The sequence below is a fragment of the Macrotis lagotis genome, chromosome 3 (genome assembly GCF_037893015.1).
Source record: "Macrotis lagotis isolate mMagLag1 chromosome 3, bilby.v1.9.chrom.fasta, whole genome shotgun sequence".
Classification (NCBI taxonomy): Eukaryota; Metazoa; Chordata; class Mammalia; order Peramelemorphia; family Peramelidae; genus Macrotis; species Macrotis lagotis.
In genome coordinates this window covers 204,271,887-204,285,203 of record NC_133660.1, presented here as the reverse complement: position 1 = coordinate 204,285,203, position 13,317 = coordinate 204,271,887, and the positions used below count along the sequence as shown (strand labels likewise).

General features: G+C 34.6%; 1 protein-coding gene across 2 annotated transcripts in view; it reads right to left on the bottom strand.

The window, feature by feature from the left end:
• Positions 1-13,317, bottom strand: part of TAPT1 (transmembrane anterior posterior transformation 1) — a 125,246-nt gene that overhangs the window by 49,882 nt on the left and 62,047 nt on the right. The gene's annotated exons all lie outside the window — the stretch shown is intronic.

Here is a 13,317-nt window from a genome sequence, read left to right as displayed (position 1 = left end):
TAAAGAGAAAGAAAAGAGTACATTATTTTTTAAGTAACTTCAGAAACCAATCTTTTTTAAAAAAATAAGTTTAAAAACATCAGACATTTTACTTCTCATCACTAAATAATAAATTCTATGTGTAGTACAAATAAAAATGATTTCTTAGAGATTTTGTCCCAAAGGATCATCTACAATGTTTCCCACATATGCCATCCAATCACCCGGAAAAATAGTCTTTGAACAGAAAATTAGATGAAATACTGAATATGATTTGCTAAGCCTTTACTCATTCTTTTGCAGCTATTTAAAAAAACAAACAATCCTTACAAAGATCTACCTATAATCTGACTCTGTTTCTTTTTTAGCATGAGAGAGGCAGAATGTTTAACTGAATTGAGGATCAGACCTGGATTCAGGACACTTCCTTCAAGCCCTGTCTCTGACACTTATTGGTTGTGAAACCATAGGATAAATCACTTAATCTCTCAGTGCCTCCAGATAACTCTCTAAGGCTTCTAAGTTAAATAATTTCCCATATCAGTTTCCATGCCAATTAAATCACAGGTCAAAAATAAAATTTTCACCCTATTATTTGGGTCAAAAATAAAAGGTTCTATTATTTGGATAAAATATAAGACACACTTTGTGAAAGGATAATGTTAAAAAGAAAATCCACAATTTTTTCCTATTAATTTTAAAACATCTCTAGTCAAGCAAATTTACTCTATTCATAAGATAACTTTCTTAATTTAAGCTATGAAAACATTTCTATTTGTTACTTAGTACTTTTTTACCTTAATATAAATCTGTATCAAACAAATGAAGCATCACATTTAATAAACTGGGGGAGGGACATCTTTAGGAGTTTAGGCCTATCACAAACTAAGCTTACATATTCTCAAATAAAGGCAATTAAGTAACTTAAATAGGATAGACAATGGTTAATTTTTCTGATGATTTAGAGAATTTATTATTATTAAACTGTGCTTTTAATACAAGGGTTATAATAAACTACATTGTGCTTTTGCTCCTACACCTAATAATCCAACCTTCTATGTACTTTTCTAATTATTTCATCTCCTTCTGCAGTGAGTATGTATCTGTCTTAAGTTTTCATAAATCTAATTTATCATATAATGTACACACTATTGTCTAAGTGAGGATATAAAACTGGTTCTGGATTAAGATAAGTTTCATATCAGGTATATTATTCACATTTTTTTTGTGTGTGTTTCTCCTTGACTGAGCTGCTAAATGGTTAATTAGCTATAATTGTCATTACATACCCATTTTATTCAGTGAAATGGATACCATTTCCTTTATTACATCAAAGCTCTTCATTAGCTGGGAACTCCTAAGTATCAGAATTTTAGACTTCTAAGGGATTTCAGAGGTCACTGAATCCAAGCTTTTATGTGGTAGGATTTGGGAGCCCAGAAAAGTTAAGAAACTTCCCCAGGGGCTGAAACTCTTGATTCCTCCTATACTGATAAGTTACATTTCTGACAGATTCTAAGACTTCATCAAACTTGGAAAGAATTACTCACTCTAGAGTTCATCGTTAAGTTTTTATCATATTGTTCCTGGATAGCTTTCGAGAACTTTCAGTCTTGTGTTGTCCTCTGTTGGGTCTGAGATGGATTAGAACGAGCACTGAACTTGATGAACAGAAAGCTGACATGAAGCTGAATTCTCCCTATGACATTTAGCATCTATGTGACTATGGGCAAGGTACCTCTCTGAGTCCAATTTTACAAGTTCATTACCTATAAAAAGGAGCTAATAAATATCTTTAGTGCCTACCTAGCATAGTTGAGAGGATAAAAAAGGATAAAGTATTCTGCAAATCTGTTTCTGAAAATGAAATGCTTGTTTTTATTGAATCAAAAGAATTTACTTATTTCTTAAGTTCTTTCTCATATAAAATCAATGAGGGGCGGCTAGGTGGCACAGTGGATAAAGCACCGGCCCTGGAGTCAGGAGTGCCTGGGTTCAAATCTGGTCTCAGACACTTAAGTGATTGCCTAGCTGTGTGGCCTTGGGCAAGCCACTTAACCCCATTTGCCTAGCAAAAAACCTAAAAAAATAAAAAATAAAATAAAACCAATGTATCTATAATAGATCAAGCAATCAATATTTATGCCAGTCATTGTGCTAAGTACTAGGAATATAAAAAGAGGCAAAACAGTCCTGATCCTCAAAGAGTTTATGATCTAAAGGAGAAACAATATGCAAACAAATACATACAAAGAAAAATATACAGAATTAGGAAACGACTCTTTTGCAATGCTTTTTCCATTTAAATTTTTTTCTCAAACACTATATTTTATTAATAATAAACTTTTGCTTCATTTTTTGTAGGTATTCTGTTGAGTTTGTGCCAACTGATTTAATGAATTCTTTGTAGTTTGGGAGTCATTCTCTTCTTTTCTGAGTTTGAGTCTTGAGAATCTCTGCTACCATGTTAGCTCATTATACTGTAGTTCTTTTTTAATTTGCCCATTCTTCCAGTCTACTTCCAGACTTCAGCCCTGTTATTAGATCTGGATTCTGCCACCCTTCTGGGAAAAAAGGCCTGGGCTGCTCTTCTTATTACTTTTGGGGGAAATACTGAATGTTGTTATTCCAGATTCTCAGCAATACACTGGGTACCTGCTAGCTTGCAGTCCAAGATTCAAGGTCAAGTCCAATTGATGCATCCCCTGGTCTGACTTCTACAAATTACCTGACTTTGGGGAGACTACTGCTGACTTTAGCATTTGGAAAGCTCTATTGATTCAAAGTGGAAGAACTGTGCTCACCTCTGGTCTGGGTTTGCTGTCTTGAATATTCCTTTGTGGGTTGGGCTAGATGCTGGAACTTGAGTTCATGCTATACTGCTACAGTGACTGGTTCTGACTTTTCTCCTTTCTCGGTGCTGTCCAGGGGCTCCTACCTTATGAGATAATGTTACCACTGTAGCACAGATCCTCTCTCTCACTCCACTCTGGATCTGAGACCCAGGATAGACCAAGTTGTAGCTAGGAACCATCCCCAAAATAGCCATGGTGTGGGTCTTGGATGTTTCAGGTCTGGGACCTCATTTGCTGGTATGCAACCCCTCCCTGGGTAATATAATGTTCCACTAGCTGGGTGCGCCTGTTTCAACCCTATCCTCAAGTATCTATATACATTTCTGTCTCCCTATGGTGATAATAGACCAGAAAAAGGATTCACTGGGTCTTCTTTGGATTTCTCCATCAATATTTGGTCTTGTTTGGTGAATTGTATAGGTCTCTTTGGAGAAGTTGTAGATGGTAGGTCAACTGCATAGCTTCCTTTAGTCTACCATCTTGACCCCACCCCCCAAATGTCTTTCTTTTTGCTTCTACTTGTATTTCCAGCACTTAGCAGAGTGTCTGATGCAAAGTAAGTCTAATAAATGCCTCCTGATTTGACAAAACTAATAGACTTTCAACTACACAAAAATCAAGACATGAGAATCTTGTCAAAGTTATAAATTGATGAGTATCTGGAATATTCTTTAGCCTAATATTAAACTGATAAAAATTTAAACTAATAAACACAAATGAGAAATTCAGAATTTTTAAACTTAAGTTTGTAGATCTATAAACTGTACAAAAAAAAGCCTAACAAAGTTTTTTTTTACCATTTTCCCAGCCAGTTGCATTTTTTTTTTTGGATTAGAATCCATCATGGTCCCAGGGAATATCATCATGGGGAAATTCATTATCCTTTGAGTCTGTATTAGCCTTGGTACTCACCCCCCCCCCCCCCCACCGCTTTGGTACCCTTTTTAGCCTCTGTTCCTCTGACTAGAAGGTTCAAGAGTAGAGCAAAGAATTTCTCTCAAAGCCTTCATTTAAGGAAGTCTCCTGGGCTGCCTCTTCTTCATTTCTCATTAGCTGTATTTGATTGGATGGACTCTGTCATGCTCCTACACTGCTAACTTCAATTCCTTCCTTCTGTTCCCCAGTTTTTTAGCATTCTCTTGTGTGTTGTCTTCCTCTGTGAGACTGTAAGCTCTTTGAGGACTAACACTGTCTTCTTTCTGGTTTTTGTATCCCAACATCGAGACCACTGTTATCTACTTTTCTTTTTTGCTAAACAAATTTCAAAAACATTTTTGAATACTTTACCAAAAGGAATAATAAAGAAAAATTAAGGATAAAATACATTGTATACGCAAGTGCTTGCAGAATTCTGTCAAGAGAAATACTTGAGAGTTCCCCTCCTTAGAATGTTTCTTTTAGGTATGAAAGTGATGTCAGTCATCTGTGTTTACTCCATTATTTTTGCCAGCTGACTTGCTGTTTGGGGCTGTAAGCATTGTACTACCAGGGATGCAAAAAACCTAATTTAAGCCCTTGAAGGGCTCACAATATAATCAAAGTTGAATTTTTATGAAATACACAAGCTCTCATTATTCCAGATTGATATAGTTTTTGTTAATGAAGAGCATATATATTTAATATATGTATAAACAATATAATTTCTGATAGATTCTGGGTAAATAGGTTAATTATTAATTCTTATTTTTCTAGAGTAAATCATATAGACAAAAGAAGCTGGCAATAAGGACAGAATGAGATACAGGAATTTTAAAAATCAAGTTCCAGCCATGCCAACTATATCTTTCTCCCTCACATACATATTATGATAAACAACTAGGGCATGGTTAGTAAGGTTGAACAAAATGAAAAAAGGCAAAATCAAATATCTAATAAGGAGTTGAAATCTAAGATATGCAAGGAGAAGGGAGACCACCTTGCTTACTTTCTTGAGGTCACTAGCTCCATTTAGCTTAGCTCCATATGACTACATGCAAATGAATAATATGTGGACATGAATGCAGAATCACTGTCAATTTCTAAAAATTATTGAATACCTAAATACAACCAGATTAGATAGCCAAATAATAGTCAGTTTAGAGAAGGTAAAATGTCTGTAATTTTTGTAAAAGAAATAGTGTGGAGATGAAAAGTAAGATTTGTGAACTCAACTTTGATTTCTTATAAAGAATTTTAGAATATTTTATTAAAGGGAGGGTAAGTGAACAACTAGAAGGCATGCCAAATGAATTTAATTTCCTTCATGACATAGTTGAAACAGTTCAATGGAAAAAAGTAAGTTCCAGAATTTGAAGACTGATGATGAAATTTTAATATGTACAATTGGTCTGAAGTCTACAAATTACCTGACTTTGGGGAGACTACTGTTGGCTTTAGCATCCATCATGCATTTGGAAAGCTCTATTGGTTCAAGGTCTATTAATCCAAAATCCCAGATTGTTAAGACATGAGGAAAAGTTGTAAATGCAGCTTAGCTAAATTTTAGGCAAGTAACTAGCAGAATTTCCAATACTTCTGTTATGGAAAATTTGAAAAGTAGAGAGCTACCCCAGAGTATACTTAGGTGGTTTCAAATGGTTTCAATGAACAGATTGGACACAGAGAACAAGCATTTATTGGCTCATAACAACTTGGAGATAGGATTCCACTTATCCATCCTAGCAATTTGTCCTTGACCATCCTTCCCAACACTTTCATTATAAGAACCCAACAATTATTTATATGATTATTAATAATCAAGACAGCTTGATTATCAAAAGAGAAATCGCCACAATTATGTGTGGAATAACTACTGTAAGTGACAGATTAAAAGATTCCAACTGGTTAACATAGTAAGTGAAAAGTAATAAGGCAAAATCTAATAGAGATAAAGTCATAAAATGAGGGAAAAACCACCTTTAAAGGACTGCAATGTCAATGAATCAACAGGGTGCCATGGGAGCCAAGGAGACTTCCAGTTTAAATGGCCCTGTGTTGGGTTAGACAGAAGGCCAATTCTTCCAGTTTTACTCCAGCAAAGATCTAAACAGACCCAGAATGAATCATGGCTCCAAAATTCAAAAAGAAACTTTGATAAATTTTGATAATTCTTTAAGAACAAAAACAACAACAAAAAACACAGATAGAAGCCACAGGCACTCCAAATAAAGTCCCAATATTGAAGCAAATATGAGCACAGGCAAACAAGCCAGAAACGCTTGGCAACTTCATGAAAAAGGAACTACTCAGTAATATCTTGCTTAAGGAAGTTCTAGAGAGTATAGAGATCATTTGGCACTCAAAAAGAGGAAATTACACTGCTTCTCAAAAGAAATGACCAGTACCAGGAGGCTGATATGTGCTTATGAATCTTCAAGCACTGTTTTTGAGGTAGAAGGAATAAATAGCTTCTGTATGTCTGATATCTACTTTGTACAATGCATAACTTTGCTAGAGGAGATCTCCAAGTCTTTTTTGGAAAAACACAAAGACACCAGGTATACCTAAATTTTGTCCTACAAGTTTCCATATAACTCCAGGGTGAGATATAATGAATCAAAATTACTGAGGGGAAAAAAAAAACCATTATTGGGGTCAGGTTGCTTGAAGGATTAATTCAGGCTTTGCTTAAGTATAGAGAAAGATCTTGTAAGAAAGGAGATTAGAAAGGGGTGGGGGGAGGTCAGAGGGAACACCTGAATGATGAAAGTGGTAAAAAAATACATCATCAATGGCATGACTACCAAATGAGATAAGCCAATCTTGAAATGAGAGGAAGGAATGAGAGGTGAATAGCCTAAGTGTTACAATGATACCTGTAAAAAAACCCAAAGAAACAAACAAATCAAACAAAAACAAAAATCAAACTAAGAGGCAGCTAAGTAGTTCAGTGGAGAGAATACTCCTGGAGTCAGGAGGATGTGAGTTCAAATCCAGCCTTAAACACTTACTAGCTGAGTGAACAAATCTCTTAAGTTTCCATTGCCTCCCTGCTCCCTCCCTTCTCCCATTGCTTCCCCGCCTACAGAAAACAAACTAGAGGAAGATCTTCACTGACTTGTACAAATACATGAAAAGATATAGATAGAAATTATGCGATAAGGTGATTTGCATTGATGAAGGGATAACCTACAGAGTCAGGTCCATGATCCCATCAACCTTTAAATCTTTACGTACAATCACATATTTTAAAAACTGATTTTTAAAAAAGCTATTTCTTTTCAACCATATGCACGTGCATATTTCCAAGTTACAAAATTTCCCTCCACCCTCCCTTCCCACCACCCTCCCCTCAGCAGGGAACAGTCAGGTTAGCATTTTACAGACATATTTTGTTAAACACGTTTACAAATTAGTAATTTTCATCATGAGTAATTAAGATTAAGGGAAAGAGATACATAAGAGATGATTTTTATATAGTGTTCATCAGATTCGGAAGGGTTTTTTAATTTGTGTATGTCTTGGTTTTGCTTTGTTTTTTCTTCTTCTAGAAAAATAACTTCTAGTAGTTATTTCTCCACATTATATTATATATTATGATATTGCTTTAAAATTTTTCAATAAAAAGCAAAAAGTGATTTACGTTAATGATTCCTCCCCTAGGACAGACAATGGTACAGGGTCCTATTCCCATTCTGCTTGCTGCAGTATGAACTTGCTGGTTCTGGAATGTATAATATTTCCCAATTCCAGTTAGCAAAAGACTTGTCCAATGATTTTGTTCTTTCTCACCCCAAATCTCTTCCCCATGGGCTGGGGTATTGTTGTGACTACTTCCAAAACAGCTCCAGTCACTAATAAAATCAGGAAAAAGAAATCATAACAGATTTCCAAGCTTGCAACAAACCACTAAAATCGTCAAACTGAAGAGAAACAAGGGTGGAAACAAGGTATCTTTAAGGGCCTGTCCTGTGGCAGGCACCAGGCTAAATGCTTTACAAATATTTCATTTGATCCTCAAAACAACACTGAGGTAAGTCCTATTATAATCCCCATTTTATAGATGAGGAAATTGAGGCAGGCAGTAGCTAAATGACTCCACCATTACTAGAAGTATCTGAGACTGTCTTCAGGATTCCAGGTTGAGTACTCTATCCATTGTTATCACTCAGGAGAATTAAGAGAGTAACAGACAGATATGGGGAACAATGGTAGTTTGATATTTTGTGGTGACTTCTTGACCTAATATTTTCTACCCTTCTTTCATCACAAAGTTTTCTTTTATATCATGAATGGAATACTTACACATGAGAAAAACAAAAACAAAAATGGAATAAAAAATTTTACATAAAGCAATAAATACATCTTGAGTATAACTTATGAAGCTAACTGCTTCTCCAGAAAATTTTCATAAAATTTGAGGAGTGCTGAATGAAAAAGATACTAGACTGCAAGGAACATATGGATTTGAACAACTTTTATTTCAGTTTCAGAAGTAAAGGGAATAAACAAAACTTTCTTAAAATGGTATCTAAAAATCTATCTAAAATGAAGATCAAGGCATTATCTATAATGGGGATAAGCAGGAAGCCTTCCCAGTAAAATCAAAGGTGAAGCAAAGATGTCATTACCACTATAATTCAATATTGTATTAGAAATGTTAAAGTACTAAGACAAGAAAAAGAAATTGAAGGCATAAAAACAGGCAATAAGGAAAACAAAATTATCACTGTTTGCAGATGATAGGATAGTATACCTAGAGAGTCCTAGAAAAATCAACTAAAAAACTAGCTGAAACAATTAACAACTTTAGCAAAGTTTCAGGATATAAAATATATCCACATAAATAATTAGCATTCTCCATATCACCCACAAAATCCAACAGGAAGAGATAGAAAGAAAAATTCCAGTAAAAATAACTGCACATTTTATAAAATATTTGGGAATCTACCTGTCATGACAAACTCCCAGGGCTATATGAACACATAACACTTTTCACAGAAATATAGAGTTAAACAACTGGAGAAATATTAAAATAATCCTCATGGGTAGACCAAGTGAATATAATAAAAAATGATAATTCTACCTATGTTAATTTACTTATTCTGTGCTGAACCAATCAAACTAACAAAGAATTACTTTACAGCGCTAGAAAAAATTATAACAAAATTGACCTGCAGAACAAAAGGTAAAGAATATTAAGAGAATCAATTAAAAAAAATGAGAAGGAAGGTGACCTACCAGTACTAGGTAGGTCTTGAACTATATTACAAAGCAGTAATTATCAAAAAATCTGGTACAGGTTAAGATATAGAAAGGTAGGTCAGTGGAATAGACAGGACACCCAATACACAGTAGTAAATGAATATAGTAATCTAGTGTTTGATTAAACCAAAAGATATAAACTTTTGGGACAAGAATTTACCATCTGACAAAAATTGCTGGGAAAACTGAAAAGCAGTTTGGAAGAACATAGGCATAGAACAAAATCTCACTCTATGCCATGACAAGGTAATAATGAGTACATAATTTAAACATAAAGGATGCTATTAATCAGTAGATAAAGTATACATGGAAAATTTTAGTGGTCAGATCTATGGATACAGACAAATTTTATGAACAAACAAGAGCTAGAGAGTACCAAAAGAGGTAAAATAGATAATTTTGATTAAATGAAATTAAAAGGGTTTTGTATAAACAAAACCAATGAAACCAAAATTAGAAGAAAGCATTAGAAGGAAATTTTTTAACAGCAATAAAATACTAATTTCTCAAATACCTATGGAGCTGAGTAATTGCTCAACTGATAATTGGCTAAAGGATATGAACAGGCAGTTTTTAGAAGATGAAATCAAAACTATATGTAATTATTAAAGAAGACTTTAGATCACTATTGATTTGAAAAATAAAAATTTTAGCAACACTGAGGTACCATCTTACACCTATCAGACTGGCTAATGTGACAGAAAAGGAAAATAATAAATGCTGGAGGGCTTGCGGGAAAATAGGAGCAGGAAAATAGGGAAAATAGAAAATTCCACCACGGGTATAATTGTGAACTAATTCAACCTTTCTGGAGAACAATTTGAAACTATGTCCAAAAGGTTAGAAAACCCAGCAATATTACACTACTAGGTCTGAATTCCAAAGATATCAAAGAAAAGGGAAAAGAACCTAAGGGTACAAAAGTTTAGCAATTTTTTTTTGTGGTGGCAAAGAATTAGAAATTGAGAAGATGCCCATCAGGTGGGGAATGGCTAAACAAATTGTGGTAAATGTATGCAATGGATTACTACTGTGCTATAAAAATGACAAGGAGGACAGGAGAGAATTTTGAAGTCAAAAATAAATAACGATAAATCACTATTAATAAACAATAAAATGTGTTGCTTTTATTAGATACACTAAAGATATATAAACATATAGGTTCATCCTCAAATTTCATACTACTAGGAATTTTTCCCAAAATATTAAAAAGATCAGTGACAACCACTATTCTTTTTAGCTTTATCTAGCATTTTCTTTCCCTATAAAAATGAAACTTTGCACTAAATTTTATTTTTGATTAAGGATAAACTAAATTATCTAGTAATATCACCTTCCATCCATTATTTCAAGCTCTGTTCTTGGGTCTTTTCTGTATAGTCTCTTTTTCATTGATTCCCTCTATTTCCAAGGATCTAATTGTTATCTCTTTATAAATGACTCCCAGACTTTTACATCCAGTCTTAATTTCTCTCCTGAACTATATAGTCCTAGGATACCAACTGTCTGTTGGACATCTGGATGTTTAATTGATCTCTTAAACTCAACATGTCTAAAACAAGGTTCATTGGCTAAGCAAGGAGGTACAATTGTAAACAACATCAGCTCTGGAGTAAAGAAAAAAATGCATTCAAATCAGCCTCCAGTACTATTACCCATGTGGCATTGGACAGGGCACTTCATCTCCAAGAGAGGACTGGACTTAAATGACCTCTTTGGTCCCCTTCAAGTTCTAGTTCTATGATTCTATCACTTTCCCAACTCAAGCTCTTCCAAATTTCCTTTTAAGTGTAGAAGGTTCCACTACCATCTTTTCAATCATCCAGGTTCCTGACCTTCAAGTCATCATAGCTAAATCATATTAATTCTACTTGTACAATATCTTTCAGATAGCTCATTTCTTTATTTACATGAATACCATAATTGTTGAGGCCTCACTGCCTCTCACCCTTCTAATTTGCCTTCCTGTCTCATTTCTACCTTCCTCTCTCTCTCCAGCTCTAAAATATTGCTGAAAATATGATCATATAATTTTTTTATTCAAAAACTTCAGTGACTGCATAATTTGACTCCTATTTACCTTTACAGTCTTATTTTATTTTACTCCTTTTCATGTACTCTGTATTGCAGCTAAACCAGACTATTATGTGCTCCTCACTTTTACATACCACAATTCCATGCCCTGGCATTATTTCAGGCAGAAATGTACTTCCCTGTCACCTGATTTTCAGAATTATTACTTTCCTTTAAAGTTTAACCATAGGGAAGCCTTTCCTGATCTTTTTTTTTTTTTTACTAATGTGCTCTGATCTCTCTGTACAAATCGTCTTGTTATATTAAATAACTTAATAAAAAGATAAAATTTTTTTCAAGGGAAGGGATTGTTTTATTTTTCTGTCTCTAGCTTGGTAGTTGTACATAGCAGTCAAACAGCAAATAATTTATTGAAGTTAAATTAATGATAAGTTTCACCAAAAGTCATAGAATTGCTGGTAGGATTAAGAACATCACACAAATAAAGTTCACTTCTACCTACTTGGTAAAATGTTACCACCTATAGGAAAATAATTGCTTTTACTCAATTGCATATTAGTTATAAACTGAGTGTACATTTAAACTAAAAGGCTATTGAAAATAGTCCTAGAGTTTTATGTCTAAAATGGATAACAAAAATAGAAAGTGAAATTTAATTTTTGTAAGGAAGTTCACAGTCAAAACTTAGTCTTGTGGGATCATTTGGTCTAAAGTAAAGAACTGAGCAGTTAGGTCACATAGTGGACAGAATATAGGATCTAGAGTTCGGGAGACTCATCTACCTGAGTTCAAATCCAGCCTCAGATATTTACTAGCTGCGTGACTATGGACAAGTCTTTTAACTATTTGCCTCAGTTTCTTCATCTGTAAATTAACTGAAGGAAAAAATGGAAAACCACTCCACTATCTTTGCCAAGAAAACTCCAAAAGGAAACACAACTGAAAAATGATGGAAAAACAACTAAAGACTAGAGCCTTGTATAATGGTCAGAGCAATGGTTGTGATAACAGATCAGTGTTTTCAAATCTGACACTTACCAGCTATGTGACTTTGGGCAAGTTCCTTCCCTTTATTGGGTTTGCATTTCATCTTCTCTAAAACGGGGATGATAATAATAATAATTAAACTCCCTATTTCACAAGGCTGTTGGCAGGAAAGCACTCTGCAGATCTTACTGTTGCTTCATTTATTCTCTACTAGAATATAAATTCAGGGATTCAGGGATTTTCTTAACTACATTTTTGATCTATCATTGTCTTAACTTTTACGTTATATTTTTAAAAAGTAGCTACTTATCAAATGATAAATTGAACTTTTAAGTCTCTTGTGGAATTTAGAAAACACTGGTACTACATCGTCTGCTGCATGAGTTTTTTTTTTTAATATTTATACAAACCATGTTGGTTATTCTCATGACATGAATAAAATGGTCCTTCGATGGGAAGGCTGTGGCATTAAGATAAACAGTACAGATCCCCAACTGCTTTTAGGAAGAACAGCATAAGCTAAGAGTCTGCCTAAACCAATGGTGCCTAACAACTCTGTTCACATCATTAATTGTCATCTCCCTGTAGTTCCGGGGCAGTAGGCTGTAATAGCTACTAATAGTAATAGTGCCACTTTTGGGGTCTGACTTTGTCCTTCTATGCTGAAAACAGGTGTTGCTGGCCTCAGTCACGGTTCCTCATTGTTTCCCCACACAAGGATAGCTAAAGCAACTCCAAAGGATTTCAGCTTATCATGGCAAGATTTAAGATCCCCCTTCCTGTGAGCTGAAATTCTCTCTGATTTAGGAAACTGGAACTACTGACATTTTGAGTCATATGACTGTCACCAAGACTGGGAATGTCCACCTTAAGATCAACCAGTTATGTTCAGGAAAAGGTACAAAGTGGAACAAAAAAAGGAACAAACTAGACTCTTCCAGGACAGCACATATGTTCCATTTGTTCTGCACCAAGCTGTAGCCTTTCTGCCATGGCAGGAATAGAAACTTTTCAAACTGATGCAGCAACCCTTGCCAAGACTCCACAAAAGAATGCCAATATAGTTGGCACATTTATTCATAGCCCTCATACCAGAAACGTCTCAAGGTTGAGAGGGAGAATCAAGTATAATCATTTCAACTGCCTTCCCCACCTAAAAATCCATGGGGTACAATTCTAGTTGGCTACTTCTTGTCAGGAAGAAGCCTGATAAGGTCACCAGTCTTTTTCAATCTTCTCTGAAGTATCTTGAACATAAATTCTGAAGACTTTTAGAACT